At 45.4% G+C, this 27,657-nt stretch overlaps 1 long non-coding RNA gene across 1 annotated transcript in view; it reads left to right on the forward strand.

The window, feature by feature from the left end:
* The window catches only part of LOC127223927 (uncharacterized), a 115,549-nt gene that overhangs the window by 87,370 nt on the left and 522 nt on the right, over positions 1–27,657 (forward strand). The gene's annotated exons all lie outside the window — the stretch shown is intronic.

Raw genomic sequence — 27,657 nt, forward strand, 5'->3', positions numbered from 1 at the left:
TCCTACTGTCTTTCTCTCCTGCTTCCCACCTCTCCTCTATTCGTCACCCATTGCAGCTACATGTTGGGCAGCTCAGACACCTCTAGGTTCTGAGATTACAGTCCAGCAAGGGTGCCTTGCTTTGTGGTCACTGATAGTTATACTGTATGAGCTACACACATGCACAGGTGTATACACACATGCACACACACACATACATGAACACATACATACATACATACATACACACACACACACACACACACACACACACACCTCACTAGTACTGGACCCAGATCCACAGAGGGAGCTGTTTTGATTTGTTTTTTTTTTTAATAAAATTTATTGTTCATTTATGTACCAGGAGAAATATTTAATGTGTAGACCTACTGGAAAATGGAAGGCTGGCCTTTAGGTTCAATGTTTTTTGCTGATTTGAATCACAAAGTTCCAGCCATCACTTTGGCTCCCTGAGCTAAGTACCTACTCTGAATGTCCAAGTGGTTTCACTCAGATGCTATAATTCATATTTGTGTAGAGGAGGGAGGGAAGGAGAGAGAGACAGAGAGAAGACTTGGCATATTAGTTAGCTCTCTATCACTGTGGTAAAATAACTAAGATAATTTACATATAAGGATGACGGTTTGTTTTGGTTTCAGAGGTTTTAGTCCAGTTAGTTAATCCCATTGCCTTTGGGCCTGTGGAGAAGCAAGGCATGGTGGCTGAGGAGCCTATGGTGGGACCGCCGCTTACCTCATGGCAGCTGGAAGCCGAGAGATCAAGGAGAAGGACACATTTCACTGACCCAACTTTCTTCTGTCAGGCCCTACCCTCTTTCAACCCTGCCACCTCCTAGTCATGGCACAATGGTCACCCTTGGGGACCCTTCAGGAAGTGCACTTCTGCTCACAGGGTCTTCTGGAAGAGCACAGATTTAAGGGACATTCAGCTCTGAGTGTCACGGGCTCCCTGCTCTTCAGTGTCATCTCTCCTGAGGTATTCCCTTCATGTTCAAGTCCCCCTCTCCAGTCAGAGAAATAAATACCTAACCATGAAACTCTCCCCAGCAGTTTTTTGGTGTGATTCAAAGATTTCCCTCTAAATCTGAAAGCAGCTGTGGGTCCAGTTACAGTCTCCATGCTACCTGTTTCTGGGGCACCCCCAGCGCTGAGGCGTTTGGCTCCACAAGATATTCTTCTGTCTTGAAACATAGGTGTCTCGTCTGGGAACTTTAGGAAGAGCTGAAGACACGTCTTGGTCATTAGTGTCACCCGTGGTAATGTGATTAGCATGAACAGTTCAAGGTGAAGGGCTATCTTTAAGAACACTAGCCATCCTCACAGCTGGAGGCCAACAGTTGCCTCAGCTCAGAGGGACAGCCTAAGCACTGTGTGTGTTTGAGCTAATGAGAAGGTCAGGGGTCCAGTGTCACTTGGGATAAATTAGTGAAGGAGAGCACCCTGAGCAGAGCTGAGTTTCTTGAAAAGGAACTTGCCATGTCTGTGTGACTCATAGGCAAGGCGTTCTCACAGAAATACACCCACATGCACGTGCGCACACGCGCGCGTGCACACACACACACACACACACACACACACACACACACACTCACCCAAGCTTTCATTACAGTAGCTTCATTTCTGCTTGGTTGTGAGTGTTTTCTGGTTTGTTTGCTTTATTGGCTTGATTAAAAATCATGTAATAAAATTCAGCTACTGGGTGTGGGAATCTGAGTGTTTTAAAGATCCTATGTGACCCTTTGTATCCAACCCCGTCTTTTTCTCCCAAAGTCTGGCAACTATGGATCTGTTTTTGCAGGTCTTTTTCAGAATGTTCCATAGATAGAATAATACATCACAAGGCCTGTCAGGTCTGGTTTCTTTCTCCCAAAAGTATGCATTGGGACCCATCCTTGCTGTTGAATGTGTAGAGTTGGCTGTTTCTATTGCTGGGTGATATTCTACTGTTCACTTGTTGACTGGCATATGGTTACTTTTGTCTAAGAAAACCATAGTAAACATTTCTGTGTAACTTTTATGTGGTATGCTTTTATGTCCTTTAGGTAACTATCTAAGCATGGGGTTGCTGGGTCCTGGATTCCACGTTTTCTTAACATTACCAGAAATTGATGAAAGGCACAGTGCTGTGTTCTGACTGGGAGTTTGTGAAAATTCCACCTGTCCTACATACTTAGATTCATTGTGGCCAGACTTTGAGAAATATTTTTTTAACACTTCCAAAGGGGCATGGAGGTCTTTTTAGCTTTGTGTTTTCTGAAGGACCACTGATACTGGCCTTCTCATCTACGTGTCCCTTGTGGAAACTGTCCACTCAAACCTTTTGTGGGGATCACTGGTGCAAAGCTTTTCTTATGTGTTACCGTCCAGAAAGCTCATAACTTTATATTTTATTTACATTCAGGTCTATGACCCTTCTGAATTTGTCTTTGGATATAGTATATATCCCGGTCCTCTCCCCTCTTCTACTATACTCCCTTGCCACCGAGAAACAATTCATAGGGGCAGAGTGCCCCACCTCTGACCTTCAATCCCAGCCCTTCCCTTTCCTTCCCTTGCTTTCCCTTCCCCTCCTCCTCCCTCCTCCCTCCATATAAACTCTCAATTGTTTCAGCACCATTTGTTAAAAGGCAAGCCTTCTCTACAGAAGGCTCCTATCAAGTGAGCAGATCACCTTTCGTGGATGATGCTGGGGCTCTTTGAGAAGGTTGTTTCTAGTCTAGCATCTCTGTCACATTTTGTCCTGCACAGTAAGTCTTCCTACAGGACGAGGAGTAACCCGCGTATGGACAGGGCTGCACCTGACTGGGCAAAAGAAAACCAGTTTATCCAACCAATATGGGAACTAACTTTGCTGTTTGTTCTAGTACAACTTCTGTGTCTAGGGTGCTTTGGTCTTGAAGAAATGCAGGTGGACTTTCTGAGCAGTGCCCTGAAGATCAATGATAGAAAGCTCCGTCTTGTCTTGTTTTGTAGGCTAAGATGCTGTTCACATCTGTCTGCAGCGGCCACTCTCTCAGTTTTGCCTGGCTCACTTACTCCCTGCTGGGAGGTAAAACACACAAATTATCAGAGCATACCCTTAGCATCCAAGTGCCCATGGCATTTCTCAGGCTGTCCTTATGAGCAAGATTGCTGTGGTGTTTTGGAATGTGTCTTTGTATTGCCGAAATGCTTTCTACCATGCCACTCATTTCTGATTTTTCATGGCCTTAAAGCCACCATCTGGTGCAAGGCTGGGAAGGACACTACAAGATCCCCATGCAGCCTCTGCCCTCAGCCCTGCCTCCTGGGCCACAAGAATCAGTTCTCACTCAGAAAGCTTCTTGGAGCTTTCTTCCCATCTTTGGAGGCTTTGTGTGGGCCCCGGCTCTCCCTCCTGGGAATCTACTCCCTACTGATGGACATTCACCCTTGGAGCACTCTAGAAAGTTTGAACTGTGAAAATGATTTTGTGTTTCTGACCAACCTTGCTTTGTAAATCACTTGAGCATTTCCAGTCTAAATACCAACAGTGGAGACAGCTTGTGATTAACCTCTCTCCCCTCTAAGAAGTGGCCAGCACAAATGATTCTTCCTTCTAGAACAATGTAACCCGTTTTTAATAAAGCCAAAAGACTTCTGCCCAGAGCCCTGTGGTCATCTGTTTTCCTTAATAGCCTTTTATGAGGGACCTTATCAAAAGCTTGCAAAGGAATCAAGTGAGTGATGTTCCTCCATTCACCTTTACCTACAGATTCATTAACTTCTTCAAAAACAATATGACATAGTTTTCAACATAATTAAAGGGGCTGGGCAAAAGGAACTTTAAGTACCGTTTGACAGTTTTTCGACGTTGCTGTGGAGAGCAGGTCACTGCTCACATTCTGCTTCTGCTCTCGGACACTAATTCATTTCCCAGGCTGTCTGGTGAGGTCAGCCACAGGTTCAAGGTGGAAATGACAAGGTTTCAAGCTTTCAAGTGTGTAGCACTCAGCTCTCTAGAGAGCCCAAAGGAAGGAAGCAGAGAGTTTATCCAGGTCTGGCCCAGAAAAAAAGGAAACTGGGGGAAGAACTGAGTGGAAGGCACAGGCTGCCTCCCCACCAAAGGGAAACTCCCAGGCAGGTCGCAGAGGTTCCCAGCTGCTCTCTGGGTTCGTATATGAGGAAAAGAAGAATTGGTGGCAGACTTGGAAAAACTTTCTGTCCTCCATAGAAGGTAAGCAAGGCCAGAGGTGAGGATGGGCTGTGCTCATCTGAGTAAGCTCATGCCAGGAGCAGCCCCTGGAGTAGAAGGATCTTGTCATCATCCAAGTCACAACTGCACTTGGGAATATCTCCTGAGTGCTAACATGGGCTGTGTGAATGTGCACACTAACCTCATTTAAGCTTAGTAGTGCAGCTTGGTAGATGCTATTATCCTTATTTATAAGTGAGAGGGGGGGAAAAGGGAAAGGGAATACAGCACAAAATCTCTAAAGGACCTGGTGATGTTGGCACAGCTGACAGGATGGCTGAATCCATTCTTGATTCAGAAGGGCAGGATGCTCATGCGAGCAGCTGGTGAATTCTTAGCTGATTCTGGGGCTAAATTCAACTACAAGACAAACAGGCTGGGTGGGTAAGGAGATATTCTGAGCATTCTAAAGATGAAGTGTTAGTTTTTGTCAACCAAGTGTCATTACTCAACAGTGAGAAAAATAGGCTGATGCCATCTAATTCATGATAATGACTCACAAGGCCATTCCAGGGTGCCGTCCTCGCTGGGTCTTTGTGAGTCTCCATTTTCCCTGGCCTGAGAACTTGGAGGATTACAAAAGATGCTGGCTGACAAAATGCTGGCGGTGTTGGCTCTGCGTGTAGGAAGGAGGCAGTAAGGAAGAGTGGAGAAGCTTCCGTTTCTTTCTGGCTTATGTCTCGGTTTCCACTGGCCCCATGCCTGCTTTTCCTTATGTCCAAAAAACTGGTCCATTTTTAGCCTTTTCTATGACTCCAGAAAACTCATCATTATTGGCCACCACATGGATGTGATGTCTGAATGTCAGAGAACAATTAATGACACACAGTAACTGTACATTTATCAGGTTACACTATAGTATTTTGACAGAGAGATTCCTTTTTAAGTTATCACATTATAGCATGTAACATACTTGCCTGTTAAAAACTCTCTCCTTTACTACTACGATATAGTCTTACCATATTTGATGTCAAGGGTCTTCCTCTATTGCTTTCAGCCTAATGGCCTTGAAACAAAGTCTCATGGAAGAGCACATGCCATTACCCATGGCCATCTCCCAAGCCTTCTACTGCTCCCATTTAACTGTAAATATTATTGCCAGTTAACACCCGCTCCCCCAACAATCCCAGCCTCTGGTGAGCATAGTTTTTTTTTTTTTTCTATCACTTTGTGAGATCAGTTTCTTTAGACTCTGTGCAGAAGTGGAGACCTTGAAAGCAACTTAAACAGTGTCTTGCAAAGATCGCTCTTTTCCCAGAATGCTCTTGCTGGCTGCCATATTCCAAGTAGTCAAGGAATTCTACCTGCAGGTCAGCATGTGAATTTTGTCAAGAATTCAGTATCGAAGGGAACAAAGTGATACCTGAATAGTACTCTGCCAAGACAGGTAGCTCAGCTAATAGGAAGATCTGGAAAGATCTTTATTTGTCAAGACGATGGTCCTTCAGACCAAGAACAGAAGAGGGTGAGCCACCCGAGAGGCACTGGGAGCTTTCCTTCCATGATGGGTTTGCTGATAGAAAAGAATGTGTCACCAGAAAGGCAGAGGATTGAAACTGTGAGCTAACACAGGAAAGGTCAAGGCTTTTGTCTTTTGAGAGTGGATGAGTGAGCTGCTGTTTCTCACTGGGGTCAAATAAGGCCAGAGGCTGATGTTCTGAAGAAGTGTTTCCAGGTCCAGTGTGTCCTGGAATGGACCATGCAGCCATTACAAAGTATACAGGATATGCGAAGGCAGAGGAAAAGAAGCAAGGTCGGACTAGGGCCAGGCAGTCACATGGACCTCTAGCTTCATACCCTCAAGCCCTTAGTAATCTTGGATGAGCCCACTGACATTCACCAGTGTTTTACTGTCTGCATCTGTACAGTGGAAATAATGTCACAGCATTCTGGGTTGTCAAGTAGTGTGAGCAAGGTGACCAGCACAAGCAAGTGGATCATTTCCCATGAATATCTTGATTTGTCCATCTTCTGAGTCTGGAATGAGCTCGTTGTAGACCTGGTGCTGTGTGGTTGAATGAGATCAGGTGTTAGCAAAAGGGCCTGAGAGTCACCCATCAATTGTGAATCCTTGAGCAATTAGTTTGAATTTCCCTGAAACTCAGTTTGCCCATCCTCCCATTATCCACCTACCTGTGATGCAACACACATGTAAACACATGGTAAATATTAAACAATGCCTCCTTTTCTGCCTGATATTATCCATTACCCACAGACTGAGGGTTCTACGAATAAAACCCACAAAGAGTCATAAGTTGAAGAGAAAGGAGGGGTACTTACCACTTGAAATATGCAGCACACACAAACACACACACACACAAACACACACACACACATGCACACATACGTCTGTTAGGTATAAGTTGGAGACTGTGCCAGCTTGATCACCTGCTGTCACTCACCTGCTTGTGTAAAGTTTAGGAATAGCAAACACTTGGGTTGAGTCTGGAACAGCAGTACTTAGACAATGTCTACATTGAAACTTCAGGTATCCCAGTAGAGTTTCTGGTTTTTCTGGTTATTTCATCACTTGATCAACTTTGAATTCCTTTCCTATGAATTTTTGTGAACTTCCCACAAAAGTTACCAGCAAGCATGGATTCTGACCAGTGACAAAGTCTCTACCCATCCATAATACCATGCTTTACATGTGTGTTACACAACACATAGGTGGATAATAGGAGAACAGACAAACTGAGATTCAGGGAAGTTCAAACTCATTGCTCAAGGATTCACAATGGATGGGTGACTCTCGGGCCCTTTGGTAAAACTCTAATCTGATTTAATCACAAGGCACCAGCTACCAGCTTTCTTCTCATACACTTAGCACTTTCCAGACTCAGAAGAAGGACAGAGTTTAGTTTCCTGAATTACGACCTGAGTCTCTAAGGAGAGTGTGTAAAAGGGATCCCAAGGAAAATCTCCAAAAGAGATCTTCCATAATTGAATTAATCAGTGACACAAAGAAGAAACAAACTGTGTGAAGTCACCAAGATTGTTTTTACAACTGTCAGTATTTTTTACTCTAATTCAGAAATTGGTACCAGGAGTAGGGTCTGGACATAGTCATATCTCATCACTTGACTGAAACCTTATCCTAAATATGTAAATTTATTTTTTAGTATGGACACAAATGAGACTACTGCCAAAGAATGAAACAATGGTAATCTATGTTTTACAGCGTTCAGTATTTATTATGAACATTCCTACTAGTTTGGAGTCAGTCCGTCTGCCTGGTATGTAGCCATAGTGGGGAAAGATCAGGTAGCAAATTCTAGTATTATTACATATTAGGGACTTACATATATGATGGCAGATACCTTATGTATATATGTTTCTCTTATTGGTTAATGAATAAAGCCAGTGGTCAATAGGAAAGCAAGATAGGCAGGACTAGGAGACAAAGGGGATTCTGGGAGATGTAGTAGAGAGGAATGTAGGCCATGAGAGGAATGAAAGGTCCAGACTCTCTCTCAAGTAAGATAAGACCATGTGGAAACACTTAGATAAATAGAAATGAGTTAATAGCTAAGACAGAGCTAGCCAATAAGAAGCTCTAGCCATTGGCCAACAGTTTTATAACTAATAGAGTCTCTGGGTGTTATTTTGGGACTGATGCGCCTCTGGGACCAGACTGGCAGGAAAGTGCTCGTACCACATATACATTATTGAGTTTTCAAGTATAAGCAAAATGAGATGCAGATACTCCAGACACTTGGGCCCTATAGAATTGGGAAAGATAGATTTGTTTTGGACTCAAGTGATATGATAGGGTACTAAACAGAATTTAAGGAACACATATTCAGCAATTCTTCACAGAACGAATGACTGTGTGGGCAAAACCAGTTCATCCAGAAGTGTGGCCCTTCTCACTCTTTATTTTGGACACACTCAATGTGTTACCTTGCAAGATAGAGATGGAGGAGAAGACACAAAGGAAATAAGAGAGTTGGCCCATTAGCTATCTCAAGAGTAACTTGGGGCAGAGCAACTGGCACACTGACTAGTGACTGGCAACAAGTGGACTACTACGTGCTGTCTACTTTTTGACAACTGGGCTTTGAAGAAGCCAGAAGCCTGGATTTCAAAGAGCTTGCTTGTCCCAGGATTAAAACAATTTCTAATTCCCATGCCTCTGGCCTGAGTGGGATTCAAGCTCCTAGGGTTGACTTCATTGGAGGAAAGTAAATCCCCTAAACCTATTTACTGGGCCAAGATGAAGATGAGATAAAGGTATTTCCTCAAGGCAAGCCCACATGGTCCCACCATCACAGGGGGCACTGGTTTCCTTTGTTGGCTCCCAGGGTCTCAAGCACCATAGGGGACCACAAGACTGGGTTCTCCTATTCCTTGTTTGGGTGTTGTGGTTCTCTACTCCTTTCCCTACCACATTATAGTGGTTATCATGATGAGAAAGTTGAGGTAGAGACTGAATCTTTTTAGTGCCACCCCAATTCTGAATGTTTACCTAATGGTGACGATTTGATGGGTGCTCTTGCCACCACACCCCACCCCTGGGGTGTGATGAGTAAGCACTGCGAGAGGAAGAGTGACATGGACTTCTGGGCTCCAGAGGGCAGAGTGTGGTGTTAAATTTTAAGCAGTCACAGTTTTTAACCTCTCTGGGCCTTGCAGAACAACACTCCTGCCAGGCCACACACACCAAGTTCTGACAAGCAGGGTGAGCAGAGACAGTGACCTTCACCTCTTCAAGGCCAAAAGTATTGAGGATGGTTTGTCATCTGTGCTCCCTTACCTCAATAGTTGGAGGCAGAGGGCTCTCTACTTCCAAGCCGGCACTTGTAAGAAGGTATCCAGCAAGCTGTCTGGCCCAAACCACATGTCCATGTGTAAGTAATATCCCCAGATGAGGTTTTAACACTTACATTTGGAAGCTGTATTTTATAACAGACTGCATTGATGACTTTGATTAACATATCATTCAAATTGACATTACTTCTAAAAACTCTCTTCTCAGAAGAGTAAAACATCCTTATCATCTGTCACCATCATCCATGCTGTGGTCAGCCTTGCCCATAATCCAGGCTGTGAAATAGATACATATCACATATACACACTATATATGTATGCAAATCATGAAATAGAGACTCAAATCCTAAGAGCAACACCATGAGCATCTAACACCATCCACCTTTTGAATGTGGGGAGGGACAGAGAGAGGTGAGGTTCTGTTGAGGAGATGACATACACAGTGTTTTCAGGATAAAGAGGCATTTTCTAGGCCAATAAGGAATGGGAAAACACTGGGGAAAGGCATATAGGAATGGAGATCAGGAAAATGACAAATTTGTGTTTACAGTTGGAAGTGAAAAGCATAGTTGTTAACCTCACCAATAACTCTATCAAACTGTCAGAATTATTGGTTTCTATATATAATGGCTAGGCCATGTGGGTTTGACCTGGTGTTTAGAGGAGGCTGTCCAGGTCGGCGGGACAGGCTGTGGAGTGTGCACTGTCCAGGTGAGTTAAGCTCTGAGTTAGTTACTGATGCCATCTGGACCACACCACTTGTCTTTATTTCATTAGTGCTGCTGTGTTACAGTGGGAACTCATATTTATTATATTAGATTCGTGGAACTGTTGGGCAAATCCAATAAGACAAACACATGAAACCTGATACAGAATGACACACGGCTCTGTGCTTTTCAGACAGCTAACAGCACTATGGCCTGCCATCGCGGCAGTATGCACGTCATCACCTTGAAGGACACATTTCACTTCTGGTGGCAGTGGACTTGTGTCCTCAGGCAGATGTGCCTGAGCTGGTACACCCAGGGAGAGCCAGTCTTTGGGTGAGGGCATGCTGACGTGCAGAAGGCTGGGAAGGCAGGGAGCGTGTCCAGCGTACTTCCAGGATGGCTACCCAGAACAGGAGTGACAAGTGAAACTGGAGGACACTGGGTGCCTTAGGTTTTGCAGGTGGGTGGGGAAGGCTGTCAAGGAAAATAAGTCATTGGACCCGGAGAAAAGAAGATGGAGACCAGGTGAGAAAGTGGGATACATAAGAGCAAGAGGCTCAGAACGGAGGCTCACACAGTAAGGGCATCATGTGTGCTCCACTCAGTATGTGCCATCCTTCAGGCCCTGACATACAGCGAGATACTCAGATACTGTATTCTACACCAAGAGGTCCAGGCTGTGACAGAGAGATGGGGACCTCAGTTGTCAACCAGATGTTCTTGTAAAGGCCTCCAGACCTGGGGGTTGGTGAGTTGAAATGAACCCTTGGTCAGATGTCTCCACGTCATCCACCTTCCTCTCATTTCCAGATGTGGGGCACATCTCAGTCTCCATACATCAGTGACTCTACCTACAGGTAGCCCTTACAGAGGCCCTAGGTCAGGCACGAGGGTGTCTTTGAGACCCATATTTCAAAGTCTCATTGGGATCCATGATGTAACTGCAACCAAATCCCTCTAAAACCCCAGGAAAACCTGTAGAGTTACACATTTCCTCTCTTGTGCTCTGGTCCTTATGCATGCTAAGAAAATGCTTAACCACCAAGCCATGGGGCCAGCCTGCTAAGTCACAAGGTGTAAGTCTGCAAAGTCGCAAGTCCTTCGTCACCAGCTCCTCTTTGAGATAGGACTTCTGAAACTGAGTTTCTGATAGGGTCTCATTGGAGCATGTTTGATGTTTGAGATATGGTAAATCACTTCAGTTTTATCTGTTGAGCTCTTTAAAGATGTGACAGAGATGGAGAGCTTTGTCTTCCCAAGTCCCTACATGGCAGCATCCATCTCAGGGTTCCGTGGCGCATTTGAGAGGCTTAGGCCAAATGAAACCAAATGGACTGGAGGCTCTTCACACACCCCACCCACCTGTATATCCTAGGAGCTCTCCCTCTGAGCCCCCACAGCACCCTCACTTTGGGAAGATGGATCATGGGATTACTCTGCATTGGCATTAACACTATAAAGAGCTGCCTTCTCATCTGAGTAATGCTAATTTAGCTCCATCGAAGGTCATTTGCTACCTATTAGAAATACCCTAACAGCCCATGACCGGGTTCCACATTCTCAGCTTAGAGTGACCTTCTGAAGAGGCTGAGATGTTGACTGCGGCCGTCCGAGACCAGAGCACTCACGTTCATATTTTTAGAAGCATCTCTCAGCCCAACCTTTAGTGTACTGTAGGTACTTTTAATAATCTCCATAAAAGCCCGATTTCCAATCCCTAGGCTCAAGCTGACAGTGTAAATAAAATCACCCAAATCCACAGGGAGAGGCAGATGAAAATGACATGGATTAAAATTTGGTCAAACCTCTTTCTTTTTAAAAATTCTGCTTCCCTTCCAATTGGATCACGACCCTCTGTGTGCTCAGCTTAAGGCCAGACGGCATGCTTTCACTTTTATTCCCCTCCGTAGCAGGCTTACAGTATTTAGTGAGAGGCTGTAAAGAATGTGTGCAGGGTAGAGACTTAATACCATAATCCCCCATCGGTGGGGTCAAATGCTGAATAGAGTGAAAGAATTAGCAAATATGTGACGTACAATGGAAGGGAAAATACATCAGTGAGATGTTCTGTGTGCAGGGGCGTTCATTGCCCAGGAGCAAGGGCTGTGAGATAATGGAGTGCACAGATGTGATGATGATCTTGGAAACAGGGATGGAAGCATTTGCCATCCTCTCTCCCTCTTTCTGTCTCTCATCTCTGTCTCTGTCTCTCTCTGTCTCTGTCTCTCTCTCATTGCATTTGCCCAAGCACCTGCCTGAATTTATTTCCTAAGTCACACATTAGTCACTGAATCATTCTATATGGTAGAGTATGCGTTATCTCTTCACTTTTCTGAAGTTGGTGTGAATGTGGCTGTGAAAGCACCACACTGGGTGTGAATATGGCAGTGAAAGCATCACAGTGGGTGTGAATATGGCTGTGAAAGCACCACAATGGGTGTGAATATGGCTGTGAAAACATTGCAGCGGGTGTGAATATGGCTGTGAAAGCACCACAGTGGGTGTGAATATGGCAGTGAAAGCACCACAGTGGGTGTGAATATGGCTGTGTAAGCACCACAGTGGGTGTGAATATGGCTGTGAAAGCAATGCAGTAGGTGTGAATATGGCAGTGAAAGCACCACAGTGGGTGTGAATATGGCTGTGAAAGCAATGCAGTGGGTGTGAATATGGCTGTGAAAGCACCACAGTGGGTGTGAATATGGCTGTGAAAGCACCATGATACATTTGTCCCAGGAGAATTTTCTCGATGAACAAGTAGAAATTTGAGGCACTTCAGAAAAAAAGTGTTAACAGCCTCTGTCTACTGTGACTTGGGAAAGCCAACCAAGCCCCCAGGAGAGTAAGATTACAATCCCATGGAGGTAATTTCACAAGAAGTGGTGTGTGTGTGTGTGTGGCCATAAAGTGACAAGTTGGTTTGTTTTTTCCAATAGTATCCTTCAAAATCATACCTGGTACAGATCAACATTAAATATTAATTTAGTTTTTAACTTGCATATAGTAAAAGGCACTCTTTGGGGTGCAGGATTCTATCCTCCTGGCAAGCCTGCGCCATTGTGTAGGCTGGCCTGTCAGGAAGTGTGCTTTCATTAAACCCCAACAATGACTGACCCACCCTTTGTCCTTCTATGCTTTGTCTTTCCCAGAATATCATGGGATGGAATCTCAGGGCACTTGCCCATTTCTTCTGGCCTTTGTCATTTAGCAAGCACATTTAATATTAGTCTAGGGCACGGCACCCGAAGTGCAATGATCTCCACTGCAGTCATTCATCTTGGTGATTCTCAGCCCTGCTTAGGAGCCATTTGTTTCCCAACATTGGTATATATTGTATGTAAAATAAATGCATCCTTATTGATGTTGTGACCACTACCTGTACCCCCATGGCAATCACTAAGTTTGTTTTGAGACAGGATCTCACTATGGAGTGAACTCAGAATGTAGGGACCATACTATAAGCCACACCCTGAGAGTAACCACACTCTGGGGTGTTGGTGTGAGCTCTGAGCAGCAGTTATTACTCAAGGCTGTAAAAGCTCATGGCAGCTGCCCTACAGGCAGAAAATGAGTTGAACAACAAGACGTGGCAAAATTAATGTGCATGTTCACACAAGTGTGTGGGGATGTCTGTGTGTGTGCAAGTGTGAACACATGAGTGCTCTTGTACATGAGTGGGCACATGGGTGTTAGTGTCATGGGTATGTGTGACCATCTGTACACGAGTGCTTGAGAACACAAGTGTGTGCATGTGAGTGTGTGCATATGCTTGTGACTGTGCAAGTATGTGCATCAGAGTATGCATGTGAATGAGTGTGTGAACATGTGTGCATGAATGTGTACATGGGTGTGTGCATGTAGGTGTGGGTGGGTCTCTATCAGTTGTGTTAGTTACCGGCTAAATGATGGGAATTGGCCTCCTGCTTCATATGCTCCGCCGTACAATGTCCTCCTAACTGGCTGAAAACTAATGGTCTCAGGAGAAAACACTTAGGGACATTATGAATCAGAGTTTGGAGCTGTTTGTGAAGAATAACCTTCTCTTTGCTATAAGACACTGCAATGCATGAAAATCCCCAGGGGAGGCTGGATTCTAACGGGGAAGCATAAGCTAGGCTGCGGAGAGTAATCTGGCATGTTGTCTCTTTCCCACAGGGCATATTGACTAAATCACAGAAGAGATCTTGTTTCGTGTAAATAAAACATTATTGTTTAGGACAGAAATATCCAAGTGTCTTTAATGTCATTCACTACCTTATGCACATTTCTATTGGTCCAAAGTTGGCCTCAGTGTTCCTTGCTGCCCCTTCCTCCCTTACAAACCATAACCATCCCTGTTCATGGAGAACTTGTTCACGGCCATGGCAGCTAGGGAGGCCCAGGCTACAGCTCCAAGCCAGGTTTCTTCACACTTCTTGATTTCTCCCCTGGATGTTCCACCAACAGACCCAAATCCCGCCATCAACAACAGTTTCTATCTACCAACACAAAGCACCCCTCCTCCACAGAATTTTCCATATACTTCCATTAGCTCTTATCTCACTTCCTGTTTCCTCCCTGGCTGAAGGTGACAAACACGTGTCTTTCCCCTAGTGCCTGGCATGGTGCCTGGCATATAGTGGGTACTTATAAATACTTGTACAAGGAAGGAGAACACAGTTTGTTCTCCCACAAACCCCAATGTTTATAAATGGGTTTTAAATGGATGAGTGGCTGTGAAACCTCTGTAAACACAGGCACTCTGTCCCCCCATCACCAGCCACCACATCTGAGGGATGTTGAGACATTAGGCAGCAGATGTTTGATATGGCAAAGAAAGCATTAAGTGCATGGCACTCCTCTGCTATCTTCCTCTCACTGAGGTCAGGCCTACCGTTCAGCACTGTAGGTGCTTTTCCAGGTCCTGAAACATTTGGATAGTCTGTACTCTGACTGGGTAATACTGCTTGAGAGGAGCCTTACTTGATTGACACCAGGAATCTAGTGAGAAGGATCCTGGGAGCCTCATGCAGAGCTTTAACTCCTATTCAGCAGTCTGGACTCCATGCTGCAGTTCTCAAAGTGTAGATCCTGGACCTATAGCAATAATATTACCAAGGAGATCATTAGAAATGCAAACTCTTGGGCCAGAAAGACTGAGCAGCAGGGAAAGATGCAATGGTCAGCAAAGCCTGATGAACTGACCCAGGTCCCACATGGTGGGAGACAACCAACTTCTACAAACTGCCCTCTGACACCCCCACAAACACACACACACACACACACACACACACACACACGAGAGAGAGAGAGAGAGAGAGAGAGAGAGAGAGAGAGAGAAAGAACACTGTGAGTTCTTGGGCTTCACCCACACCTTTTGAACGAGAGACTCTGGTGTGGGATCTGGAGACCTTTGATTTAACAATGTCCTCGGGCAAAAGACAGCATCGTTCACATTTCAGGGAAGTCCACCTGCCATGGAGTGTCATCCCTACCTATGCCGACCACTAAAGCAGCCTCTTATCATTGCCAAATAATTTTCATATTGAAAAGTTGAAAAACAGCCCTCTGTACTCAACAATATGTCTGTAGGCTAGAGCCTGCTGTGCACAAAATCTAAGAACAGCAGAAGTGTTTTTAGTTTCTATTTAGTTTCTATAATAGAAACTTTCTCCAAATGAAATATTAGGTGTGTGTGTGTGTGTGTGTGTGTGTGTGTGTGTGTGTGTGTAATGTAGCTGAATTGGTGGGAAAGACCCCACTCCTACTCAATCAGAGTGAGAGCTCTCTGATACAATGGAAAGGGATCTAGATGGACAGTTGGACCTGGCCTCCAGCTTCTGAGAACTTCAAGCATCTCTGGGATGTATCAGGTTCCCCATTGGAAATATGAAGCAACAGATAAACTTTCACCTCTGGGTGGAAGTTAATTTTTCTGTATGTATGTATGTATGTATGTATGTATGTATGTATACACAACACACACACATACACACACACACACACACACACACACACACACACACACACACACACACATATATATATATATATATATATATATATATGAATCCAGGCTATCTCTGAATGGATCCTTTCCTTGGTGACACAGGACTATGTGTTGCCTTTGCCACTTGCTGGTCCTCTGTCTTCCCCCTTCGTTGCTGACTTAATAATCGGGCCAGTCTGCTACCATTCAGGGTGCCAATAAAGAAAATGAAGCTTCCAGGACAGTCACATAGATATGTGACAGATTGTCAGCCCCACATTTGCCTGGGAACATGAGCTGGTGCTGGGGGAGGGGGTGTGAAGAACAGTGAAATGCTGGCTTTCTGCCTCCCCTTCTCTACCCTTTACCTCCTCTTCTCCCCTCCTACGAGTCTACAAAGTGATGGTCTGGAGTGGTCCTTCCCATGGATCATCATCTTAACTGTGTGTGTTTGATACTGCCTAGACCCAACACTCTGGCAGGAAGATGAGTAACAAATACCCAGGCTCCCTGATACCTTTTTTTCTCCCTCTCCCATAGGTATCTCTGCAAAGCCATGTTCTCTTTCTCCCACATCCTTTTCCTGTTTCCTCCTGCTGTCTCCTTTCCAAGTGACCTTCCCTGTCCCTGCCTGAGGACTCTTCTTGAGACAGCTCTAAGCTGGCTGCCTAGTGATGACTGTGAAAATTCAGGTGAAGTGAGGAAGATGGGACCCATGCTCTGAGGTCCTTATGTGACGGTGAAGATGTCATGTGTGTAAGGGAGAGGTAATGCACAGGTATGTCTATATGTGTATGTACTTGCATGTATACGTGTGTGCCTAGGGTGTCTTGTAGGGGTGCACGTGTGAGGGAGGCATGAGTGTCCGTGTGTGTGCATAATTATGTGTGTGTGAATGATTATAGGTTTGTGTGTATGTGGGTGAATATGTGTGTGCGTGTGCATGGTCATGTGTTTATGTTCATTACTATATGTGTGTATGCATAATTATGCGTGTGTATGGCTATGTGTGTATGTGTGTGATTACATGTGTATGCATGGTTATGTGTGTGGTTATGCATGCATAATTGTGTGTGCATGGTAATGTGTGTGTATATGCATGAATATGTGTGTTTGTGTGTGTGTGTGTTGGGAACAGGGGTGGAGCAATGGGGTGGGAGGCTGCTGTGGCAAAATGGACTTTGCCTTAATCTCCAGTAACCTCCTCCATGTGACTCCTGCTAAGCTGTGTAGACAGGAATCAGTCCTGACCTCAGAACCAGTCCAGCCTAGAGGCTGGTTCTCAGAGCCCCAGAGGTATCAGTTGGGCCCTTGTGTGTCAGAGGTTCTGGCATAAGTTCCAGACATGCTTTAATTAAATCTGCACAACCCAAGTGTCCTGGATGGAGAACATATTGATAGCAATCTTTGCAGTAGCTTATAGCTTGCATTAGACTCAGCTGCTGTGCACATACAATTATTTTTCAAATGCAATTATAAAGAATTGAACCTTTATGTATGTTCAGTTTGTCTTTATCTTATAGGAAACCAAAGCACCGTCTCCACATCTCCCCACTCCGTGTTGTGTTCAGGTCCCTGTGGTCCAGGTTCTTGCGCTTCAGTGAGTGACTGAATGTGCCCCCACTGTTCTTAGCTGTGTGCTCCCATGGCCTATGCTTATCTTCTCCTTTGCCATCAGGCACATGGAGACAAGAGTTAACCCTCAAGGCCCAGCATCATCCACATTCTTCCTCACACTTACCAAGGACCCATGGCTCCTGCTCACCTCTCAATAACCCCATGCTGCAATGTGTTTTGTCAAGGTGCCATCTTGGGTTTATGGCCACTCAGCTGTCGCTGATGACTGCTACATTTGACACCCCTAAGAAAGAATGGCCTCCTGGGGATGGTTTCTCCCTGGGACTGTACCTCTGTCTCTCCTACTTTGCTTGGTGCCTTGTACTCTGCCCTTCCCAGTCATCATGCTGGTATCTTGTGTGACCCCATCTGCTTCTCTGTGCTACTTGCTCAGAGTCTTGGGCAAAGCCATGCCCACCATGAATCAGCTGCCACCTGGGTTCTAGGAGTTTCAAACCTAATCACCAGCTTCTGCTACCCTTTTCCTGGGTTCCACATGCACTTTGGAATGGGTCCATGTTACCTCAAAATAAGTCAAAATGATGTTGTTAAACTCTGAAACTTCTGTTTGATGGACAGCATCATTCTGCCATCCATCGAGGTGAGAAACTGACACTTGCCCTAGTGTCAATCAAGACTGACTTAATTGATCAAGCTGTTCTCCGGACACCAACTTTAACTTTCTTTGCTAACCTTCCATTGTTAAGTCAGTGCATGCTTTTGTTCAGATTCATGACAGTAGTTCATCCAGACTGATGCCCTTGGGATTGTTGCTTCCTCTCCCACACATTCACTGTTCGTTATAGATGTCCTTTCTTGAGTGAGACTGACCAAGGTCATGATATCTTTTGAGCCTTCCACCGCTCAAGATGCATAGAGAAACTTGAATAATTCATCAGAGAGGCATTTCTCAGAAGCTGAGAAGGTGTCTCAGTGGGCAAATTGCCTGCTGTGCAAACATGAGGACTTGTGTTCAGATTCCCAGAGCCATGCTTAGTACTGTGTATCTGTAACCCCAGTGTTCCTACAGGGAAATGGGAGGCAGACACAAGAGAATCCAGAAACTCAAGGGCTACTTAGTGTGGTGAGTGCAGTGGTGAGCAACAAAAGAGAGCCTGGGCTTAAATAAGGAGGAAGGTGGGGGCAGACTCCTGTGTGTCATAGCAAGTATGAACACACACTCATGCATAGCTCATGCATGCACACATACAACTGCACACACATGTATGTGTGCACACACAAACATATCACATATTAACCCCACTCAGTTCTGGTTCTTATTCACTTGCCACATTGTAACTAATTGCCACATGGCCAGTAGTCTCTCCTATTGAACACTGTAGAGAAGACATTTCCACCATCACAGGACATTTAGTGGACAGTGTTGTTCAGAGCATGACCATGTCACATCCATGTTGCTCCTGTGTTTTCCCCAAAGAAGTCAGCTGAAACTCCAGTCATCAGCTTGGCATGCCAGATCCTACCCCACTTCCCGAGGACCTCATGCCTCAGTCATGCCTGTCTCCTTGCCACCCCATCTCTTTGAACTCAGTGATGCTCCACCCTCCACTCAGAAAGGTGGTGTCCCCTCATCCCCCCTTCTATCACCTTAGAATTCCTGAACAATCTCTCTCTTTCCCCCCAGCATTACTCCATTGTGAAGGCTTCTCCTTGCTTTTCTAGCCAGAGTTTGAGCTCGCCTGCTTAAGATCTCATCTGGCATTTTTACTTTTAGGACGCTCGTCCTTTGCTCATGTAAAATAATGTACTCATTCACAGTAGAAAGTTGAGTAATATTTACCCAAAGATGTCACACCTCTGTGCACATGTATGTGTCTTCCATGACAATGGAGACTTTACAGACATGATTGAAGATTATGAGGCTGGAAGGACCCACCTGGATGACATAGAGGGGCCCAAAAATGTCTTCGAAAGAGTCCTTAGGAGAGAGATTCAGAGGGTCAGTGCAGTGATGGGAGCTGAGGTTAGCATGATGGAGATAGGAATGCAGGCATCCCTGAGAAGCAGATTCCCTCCACTGAGTTCCCTGAAACATCCCAGCTCTGCTGATGGGCTTCAAACTTGCAAGGTTACATCACCATGACTTTACTGTATGGTTTGTGACAATTCACCACAACTGCCATTAGAAAGCTAAGCTGTCCTTACTGAGCTGGATCTTGCACATATCCTGAGACCCTCAATGGATGTGTGAAATCCATACAAAGCCAAACCCTACAGACACACTATTCCCATACATTGGTATAAACATGTAGCACTCAACTTACAAAGCAGTCATATTTAAAAAGATCGACAGTGATAACTCAATCTTAGCCACCTAAGCATAATACATATTTTTTTCCTTTATGACTTCCCCTTGTAATGTCTGAATCCCAGTGTCACTGCACTTGTACTTTGGGATGATGGTTAAGTAAAATAAGAGTTAGTAACCTGAAAGAATTGTGATACAGCAGAGGTTGATCTGACAGCTGAGCCAGCTACTGAGTGATTAAAGAGAAACATACATGGAGTGGATACACAGGACAAAGAATGACTGAAAGTCTAAGATTCTACTATTATACTCAGGATAGGATACAATGTAAAGCTTTTGGAAGTTTGTGGTTAACCATTTGACTGGCCCCATGGAAGGCAAAAGCGCCCATTGGGGTAACCATTCTAATGCATCTACTTTCCCAGCTACCCATCCATGTACTTCTGTACATGTTTAATGTCCATGGTGGACTCTTGTTCTGTGACAGATCTATGTTACCATAGTAAGTTAGAGCCAGCCTTGTTGAGGAAAGAAAAGGAAAGGGTCCTAGAAACTAAGAATTAGGAAGGATATCAGAGGCGGCAGCACGTGGGGCCCTTTCTTTTTCTGTATGATGTTGGGGCTCTGACCTGTATATAGACAGTACCCAATGATGAAGGATTTTGCATTGCTGGTTGTGACTAAACCAGTGTGTGACCTGGTTTGGATCTGAATCAATGCTGGAGGCTGGCAGACTTAAGGCTGCCACAGTTCTCTGGATGAGAAACAACAAGACGGTAATCAGGAAAGAGATGGGTGATATTTAGGTGCTATTTCAGAGGCAGAGTGGAGAGGGCTTTGTGTTCAGTTAGATGCTGTGCAGGAGAGGGCAGAATCCAAGATGACTCTGCTCCAAGATGACTCCGAGAACAGATGACTCTAAGCTCAGTGCCTGGCACACAGTGGATAAGACACGATTGTCTTGGATTGAATGGTGTGGCGAGAAGACAATGGGGTGGATGATCGCTGGGAGGAAAGGACGATGCCAATGAATATGAATGGTGGAGGGGAATAAATAGAAGAATAAGCATGTGTCCGCGCGCATGTGCGGGTGTGCAGGGGGCTGGAAAGGATGTGAGGCCCGTGCCCTGTCAGCCGGTATGATTTCTACAGCACCGTTTGTGCTTTACTCTGTGAGCCAGAGCCGTTCTCCGAGAGTGAATTCAGAAAACTCTATACAACTTGCAGATGCCAACTCTCTCAGTGGCATGCTTACCAACTGTTGTGATCTGGAATGGTCTGAGAAGGAAGGAAGGAACAAGTGGTGTGGGTCAACTTTTAGGGCACTCACTGTGCCATCCTGAACAAAGCCAGCATCTCTGACTTCTCCCTGCTCACTGCCCATGTGTGGGGCAGCACAGACATTTTTAGGCTGCACCCTCTTAAGGGACATGCAGAGGATGGTACATGTTCTGTGTATCAAAGGGACACAAATGATCTGTGTGCCACCCCCTACCAGAGTAGCATCCTGGGTCCATCACAATGATGGAGGGATAAACAAAAAGATCCAGAAGAGGCCCTGATGCATCTGTTTCCCACCAACCTTGTTCTGCTGTGGATCAGCTGTAGTCTCACAGCACAACATGGCAGGGACAAGGGTGGGTGGGCCAATTGTTTCCTAGATTCCTGTTTCCACACATCCATGTTCTAGCTGCTATTAACTGTGTGCTCATAGACTTGGAGTAGTGAGGCGGTCTTACTGTCTAAGTTTAGAAATCCTGGTTTGCACAAATATTCTTCTGCCTAGATGATTTCTGAGGCCCTTTCTCCATAACTGTGGCCAGTGCCTGTGTGGAAAGGCAGCCCAGGGAGCACAGCTGGGAAGGAATGCACATCCAGGATTCTTTACTGTGTCTGGCATGCTCAGCAGGAGACCACAAGAAAGAATCAGCCAGCAGCCAGCGTCCATCTTCACAGTCACTGGTGAGCATCTGCCACCAGAGTGAGACCTTAGTGGTAACCAGACCAGTCTTCTTGGTTTCACTTCATTTGGGTTCTAAAGTTCAACTGTTCTCCTGAACTAGGGCATAGTTATTAGTCAGAGCCATTCTGTCATCTCCCTGGCACCCTGGAAGCTCCACCCACCTCTACTAATCTATAACACTTTGCGGGTTTTCAGAGCGCTTATATCCCCCCTCTCCTTCTCTTCCCCTCCTGTGTGTGTGTGTGTGTGTGTGTGTGTGTGTGTGTGTGTGTGTGTGTGTATGTGCGTGCGCCCATGCCCTCCTTGGAGCCTTCTAACAGCCCTACAAGGAGGAGTGGCTTAAGGTTCTTCAGGAAAGTAACAGGCCTGTGTTTGGTTGCCTTCTCTGAGTCAGGTGTTCTGTGAAGTGAGGCCTCAGTTCTCTGTGGTAGCGCGTATTGCCCTCATATTAGAGTAGAAAAATCAGAGGCAAGAGAGTTAAATAGCTTGCCTAGGGTCTTTACTTTGCAAAAGTTGGATCTGGTGTTTAAACCCCTGCTATTCTATTATTAAAATTCACTTTCCTTTCTCTAAGCCACTGTAAGGAGGCATCTGAGACCAGAGGCAGCTACATATTCTATTCTGAGACTGTGAAGTATGGGAGTTAGGGCCTGACTCCTAGACTGCAGTCCTAGACTCCCTCTTCCACTGAGTGCTGGCCACTCAGGTACCCTGAAGTGTAGGCACTAATCTGAAAACTGTCCCTGACAGCAATGGTTGATGCTAGTGTCTCCAATTGCCCTGGGCACCCCCATAGACACCCATTTTGTGTGTGTGTGTGTGTGTGTGTGTGTGTACCCATGTGTATTGAGCCTGGAGTTCTCCATCTTATTCTTTGCAAGGCAGAAATCTCTCACTGAAACTGCAGCTCACCCATCCCCTTGGACTAGCTGGTCAGCAAGCCCTCAGGGATCCTCCTGTCTCTGTCTCCCACTGGGCTTGCAGGTACACACTGTCATTCAACAGCTGTTCTCTGTTTGTTTTGTGTGTGCTGAGAACCCAAATATGCACAGCAAGTATTTTATCAACTAGGTTATCTCCCAAACATCCTTCCTTTGTTTTGGGGTAGGCTTTCACTATATAGCCTAAGTAGGCTGGCCAGCAAGGCGAGATCCTCCTGTTCCTCAGAGTGTCAGCTCTATTGACTCTACTTCTATATGGTTCTACATCAGGTGAGACAGTTTAGTTACACTTGCTTACTAAGCATTTCCGGTGGGTACCAGGCACACAGCCTAAGGGCTTGAATAGAGTGCAGGGAGTAAGAAGCACCACAGAATGGGGCACCATATGTCTGGTGAGCAGCAAATGAGATAATTGACCCCAGACCCAGGAGATGAAGGGAGAGCTCTGAGCTTCTTATATGTAGTGTTCACTTCTGTCAATTATAACAGTGGCCAAGGCAATCTACTCAGCTGTCTGCACTGAGTCCGTGAAAGGTGTTTGCTGCAGTCCCTAAAACACAACCCGGTGCACTCTTGTCATTCCCTCAACTCCACAGCTCTTAAAAGTAGTCTTTGCCGCTTTGGAACAGTAGACAGGTTGCTTTCTTTGTTTGGTCCCACCATGAAGTCTTTGATTGGAGACTCTTCCCACTCCTTGTGACAGCAGCCCTTGACACAACCCCAGGATGGGCCTTCTTCTCCCATTGGCTTCTAGTAAACCGTTCTTACAGCACTAAACATTGATTGACCTTGACCCCAAGACATTGGCGTTCTGGTCTCCCCAGGGAAAAGCTACTGCATGGGCCCATGCAAGCAGAGGTAGACTCATCATTGTTAACTTCCCTTCTCTCGAACGATGCACTCTTGGCCCCAGCCACGATTCGTCTTGTACACAATCCCAGTGCATTCCAGTTAACTTGTTTTTTTTTTTTTTTTTTTTTTTAAACTCTTCAATCCTCAGTCCTAGCAGAGTAAAACCTGCCCACTCTTCTGCTGCCCGTTTGGAGACTGCCTGTCTTCTAAATGTGTGGCAGGGTGGGAGGTGGTAGGACGTGTGAGAAGCGGTATACGGAGGGGTCTTTAGGGTTCAGGGGGAACTGCCTTCAGAAGAGTTTAAAGTGCTTCTCACGGGGCCTGGGGTGGCCTGCAAGCATGGCTGCCAGGAGACCCCCAAGCCCGGCTTCACACAGGCCTCCTGTCCTGCATCATCATTTGTCAGTTTCATGCCTCTGTCACTGTCTTCTATCATGAGGGAACATCAAGAAATCTGGGGGCGGGATGGGGGGCACACAAGCAAGTCCCTAACATTTCAGTAAACCATCTTTCTGATTGCTTATGCTCTCATTCAGACCCTGTGGGTTGGGCAGATGTGGTGCAGCCCCCTGGGGACCCTGACATGTGGAACAAAAGCTAGGTAGAGCAGAACCACTTCCAGCCCCCTTTCGACTTGTTCACTCCTAAGGCCTCTTCAGCTATTGAGTGGGAGTCTGCATTCCAGGCCTGCCTGCCTGCCTTCTGTGATTAAGGAAATGTTAGAGGATTATGATGGAAATACAGAAAAGGATCCAGACTTCCCAGGGAAGAAATGGAGCTGTATAAATCTAAGGCAGTTACAGACTCCTGGGAAGGGCTTCCAGGGCGTTCCTTTGCATTGGCCATGCTTGTGTGTGCCAGTTGCCCAGTCATTTTCCCTCTTGCACATTTAGGCTTCAGGTCATTAGGCTGAGACAAACACACACTTCCCTTGAGGAAGTTTAGTCACTACCTTCCCTCCCCCATTCACACAAGCAGACTCCAGGAATCTTTGAGCATCTCTTGGAAGGGACTTAGAAGTCATTTAGCCCAAATGCCAGGATATTCCCTTGGTGAGCAGACAAGTGGGGATATGAGATAACAGTGTGGTTAATTCTCCATTAGAATCTTCAGAGACAGAGAGTGAGAGATGTGCTCTTGTGGAGGCTGGCATTGGATCTCCTTTCTTATCCTTTCTCTCTCATGGCAAAACAACCCCCATATCACTCCGCTGTTCCTCAGAGAATGGATTTTAAACTTTTGAAATCACATAAATCGAAGCCACCTTCATCTAACTAATGTGGATGCTGGCTTCATTTTCCTTCCAAAAACTTTTGGCGGTCCCCATTCAGGAGGGATTGACGGCATTTGAAATCAGATGACAGAGAATCACTCTAGCCGATATTACCCTTCAGCTACATCCCAGGACCAAGAGGCTGCGCTAGCTGCTACTGCCATAATGACTAGCAATCACCGTGCCATCACCGAAATGAATTAAATTATTAATTTCAATAGCACCCCACGGTGCGTTTATAAATCCCACCATCTGGGGAACATAAATATGGAGGTCCACATTCTAAACTTGGAGGCATGGTGCTGAGTGCCAAGGGCTGTATCTTTGAAGGCAGTAAAGATTTTTCAAGATACTATATGTGGAACGGCAAGCTGTGAGATTCTGACAAGGCTGTCCCTGGGCCTCCGTCAGCTTTGCCATTTATCTGCGGCTCTGATGGGAGCCTTTTCCTTTTTTAACTGGTTCTTACCAATAGACTCAGTGAATTAAAACAAAACAAAACTTCATTTAGGAAGGATATGAAATGGGAATAAAATGAAAGAGTGACTAGGCTGTTTTGTTGCCTCCCTCTCCTCTCTGTTGAATTTCCTTTCATCTTCTCCCCTAGTCTCTGTCTTCTTACTCTGTAGCTTCAAATATGGAGCTATCTGTGTTAGCATGTGACCCTGAGCCAGCTATTATTAGATATTGAATATTTTCCAGATCTGTCTAAAATGTCAAGATAATTGTTCCTAAAGAAAAGGGGGTGGGAGACCTAGGATGGGTATTTAACAGACTCCTGTAAGAGATTTAATTCTCCTTCCTTATGTGGAACCATTTGGCCAGATGTTGGGGTTCAGGGACCTTCCCTCTTTGCCATCTGTGACATCCCCAAGGGCTGGTGAGAGAGGGACACTTCTAAAGAGCGCATGTAAATGACTTTCATGGAGCCGGCAGGGGCACTGCAGGCTGCCTTCCCCTGAAAGGGGTTGCCAACTCAAAGCTAAGTCACAGCCCAGCCTTCAGAGGGTCTCCATGCCAGAGCCCTCATACCCACAACAGCCTGCTTTCCATGGCGCAGGGTTTCTTATGACACCAAGGAGAAATGCAGACTTTTCTGCAGAGTGCATATTTTGAGTGTTGTGGACACAGCTCTTGTCCCGTATTCTGCATGGCCAGGGCTTTGTTGCAACTTTCTGCCTTGACTCCCTGATGGTAGGGACCAATGTTCTGCAGTGCAGTGACTCTTCAGGGCATATACACATAAAATTGGAAGTAGCGTAGCTGGCAGTGTCAATCAATGTGCTCTGCAAGCTACTACATCTTACTACTACCTGCCCCATGTCTGCCACTGCTGTTCAGTGGCCAATGAAAGACAGTCTTACAATATGAAGAAAAAGCCAAGTGATTGGTAATGGGAAGGTTCCACAATCTGCCTTGTAGGTGGATTCCCTGTAATTTTCCACAGAGGAAAGCATCAGCATAAAGAATAGACATTGAGTTCTAGAAATGGGTGGGTTTGTGCCCAATTAGGGCTTTATTTCTTCAAGTATTGTAAATGGCTGTCTTACACCACTTAGTCAAATTAGCCTGCTATGAGCCCTGTTAGGATAAGCAAAGAAATAGAAGCTGCAATCACCGTGGGTTTAAATGAAACTTCTGATCTTCATGGCAAAGTCCTTGCCCGCAGCCTAGCCTCCGTTTTCCTCGCTGGGTTATAAAATCAATGTACATGGCATTTGAGGGAGCTGATCCATGGGGACTTCCATGTCCTGAGCTTATTAATGACAATGAAGGGCCCAAAGTCACTGATTTATGCACTGTAGACACGGTTCTCCCCAACCTCTGCTGGAGTTAGTAGACTGGAATAATTACAGACTAAATAACGATGATAAGAAGGAAATGTACTGTAGTTGGAGTTAGTGGGCTGAGAAAACAAATGTTCTCTATCTCAGGAGACTCTGCTTGCTGCAACAGAGGAAGACAAGACAGAAGCTAAGAGACCTTGCCCTGATCTGCATGATTTCAGTAGCTGGGAGAAATTGTCCATTGTTGTAACAACCAACACAATATGGTCACCAAGAAGAGACCTTCAACAGCCTGCTTGGTGCCAGTTCTCACCCTGCCAGGGAAGCCACCCAGTGGGCATGGTTGTTGAGGTGAAAAATCTAGAATGTCCTGTACCAGTGTGGCTGCTGCTGGAAGAACCAATGTGAGTGTGCACTTGAGCTTGAGTTTGCTTTCTACAGACAACCACTTCCTCAGAATAATTCTGAGACTCCCTGCTAAAAGTGGACTGTGGTTGTTTGGGTGTGAGTGTTGCATGACCGCCCTGGCAGTCAGGATGTGGTGACTGGTGTTAATTGTCAACTGCATCCCTAGCATCATCTGAAAAGAGAGTCTTTGTAAGAAGTAAGGTTTTTCTGCCCACCACCTGGTCTTGTCCTGCCGCTGTGCCGCCAGCCCCAAATATATGTATCTGTATAGATACAATTCTGTTGACCAGGTACTAGTTTCTTATCGGCTAGCTCTGTCTTAAGTATTAACCCATTTCTATGTATTTCCATGTGGTTTCACCTACCAGGGAGTGGGGCAGGCATCTGGTCTCCCTAGTCTCTCCATGCTGACCCTTACTTACTACTTCCTCTTTCCTCCTCATCTCCTAGTCTCGCCTCTCTTGCTTTCCTATTGGCCAACAGTGCTTTATTCATTAAACCAGTATGAGAAACATATTTACAGAATCGCATCTCCCATCATCTCCTCTTTTCTGTCTAAATAAAAGAAGGGTTTAACCTTAACATAGCAAAATATATCACACAAAAATTATCAAGTAAGAATCACAGTTAACAATATTTAGTTCATCTCCCATCAAGTCTTAATGAAGAATTATTTAGATTAGGTTGGTCTGCAGGCACACACGTCTATGGGACACTGTCTTGATCAGTGGGCAGACTGTGGGTGTCACCATTCCCTAGACAGGGGAATATAGATTATATAAGAATGGAGAAAGACAGCTAAGCACCAGCAAACATTTGATGGGGAAATGTTCTTCTGTGTATATGTTTCTTTTATTGGTTGATGAATAAAAAACACTGATTGGCCA

This window comes from Phodopus roborovskii, unplaced genomic scaffold, assembly GCF_943737965.1.
Source record: "Phodopus roborovskii unplaced genomic scaffold, PHOROB, whole genome shotgun sequence".
NCBI classification, from domain to species: domain Eukaryota; kingdom Metazoa; phylum Chordata; class Mammalia; order Rodentia; family Cricetidae; genus Phodopus; species Phodopus roborovskii.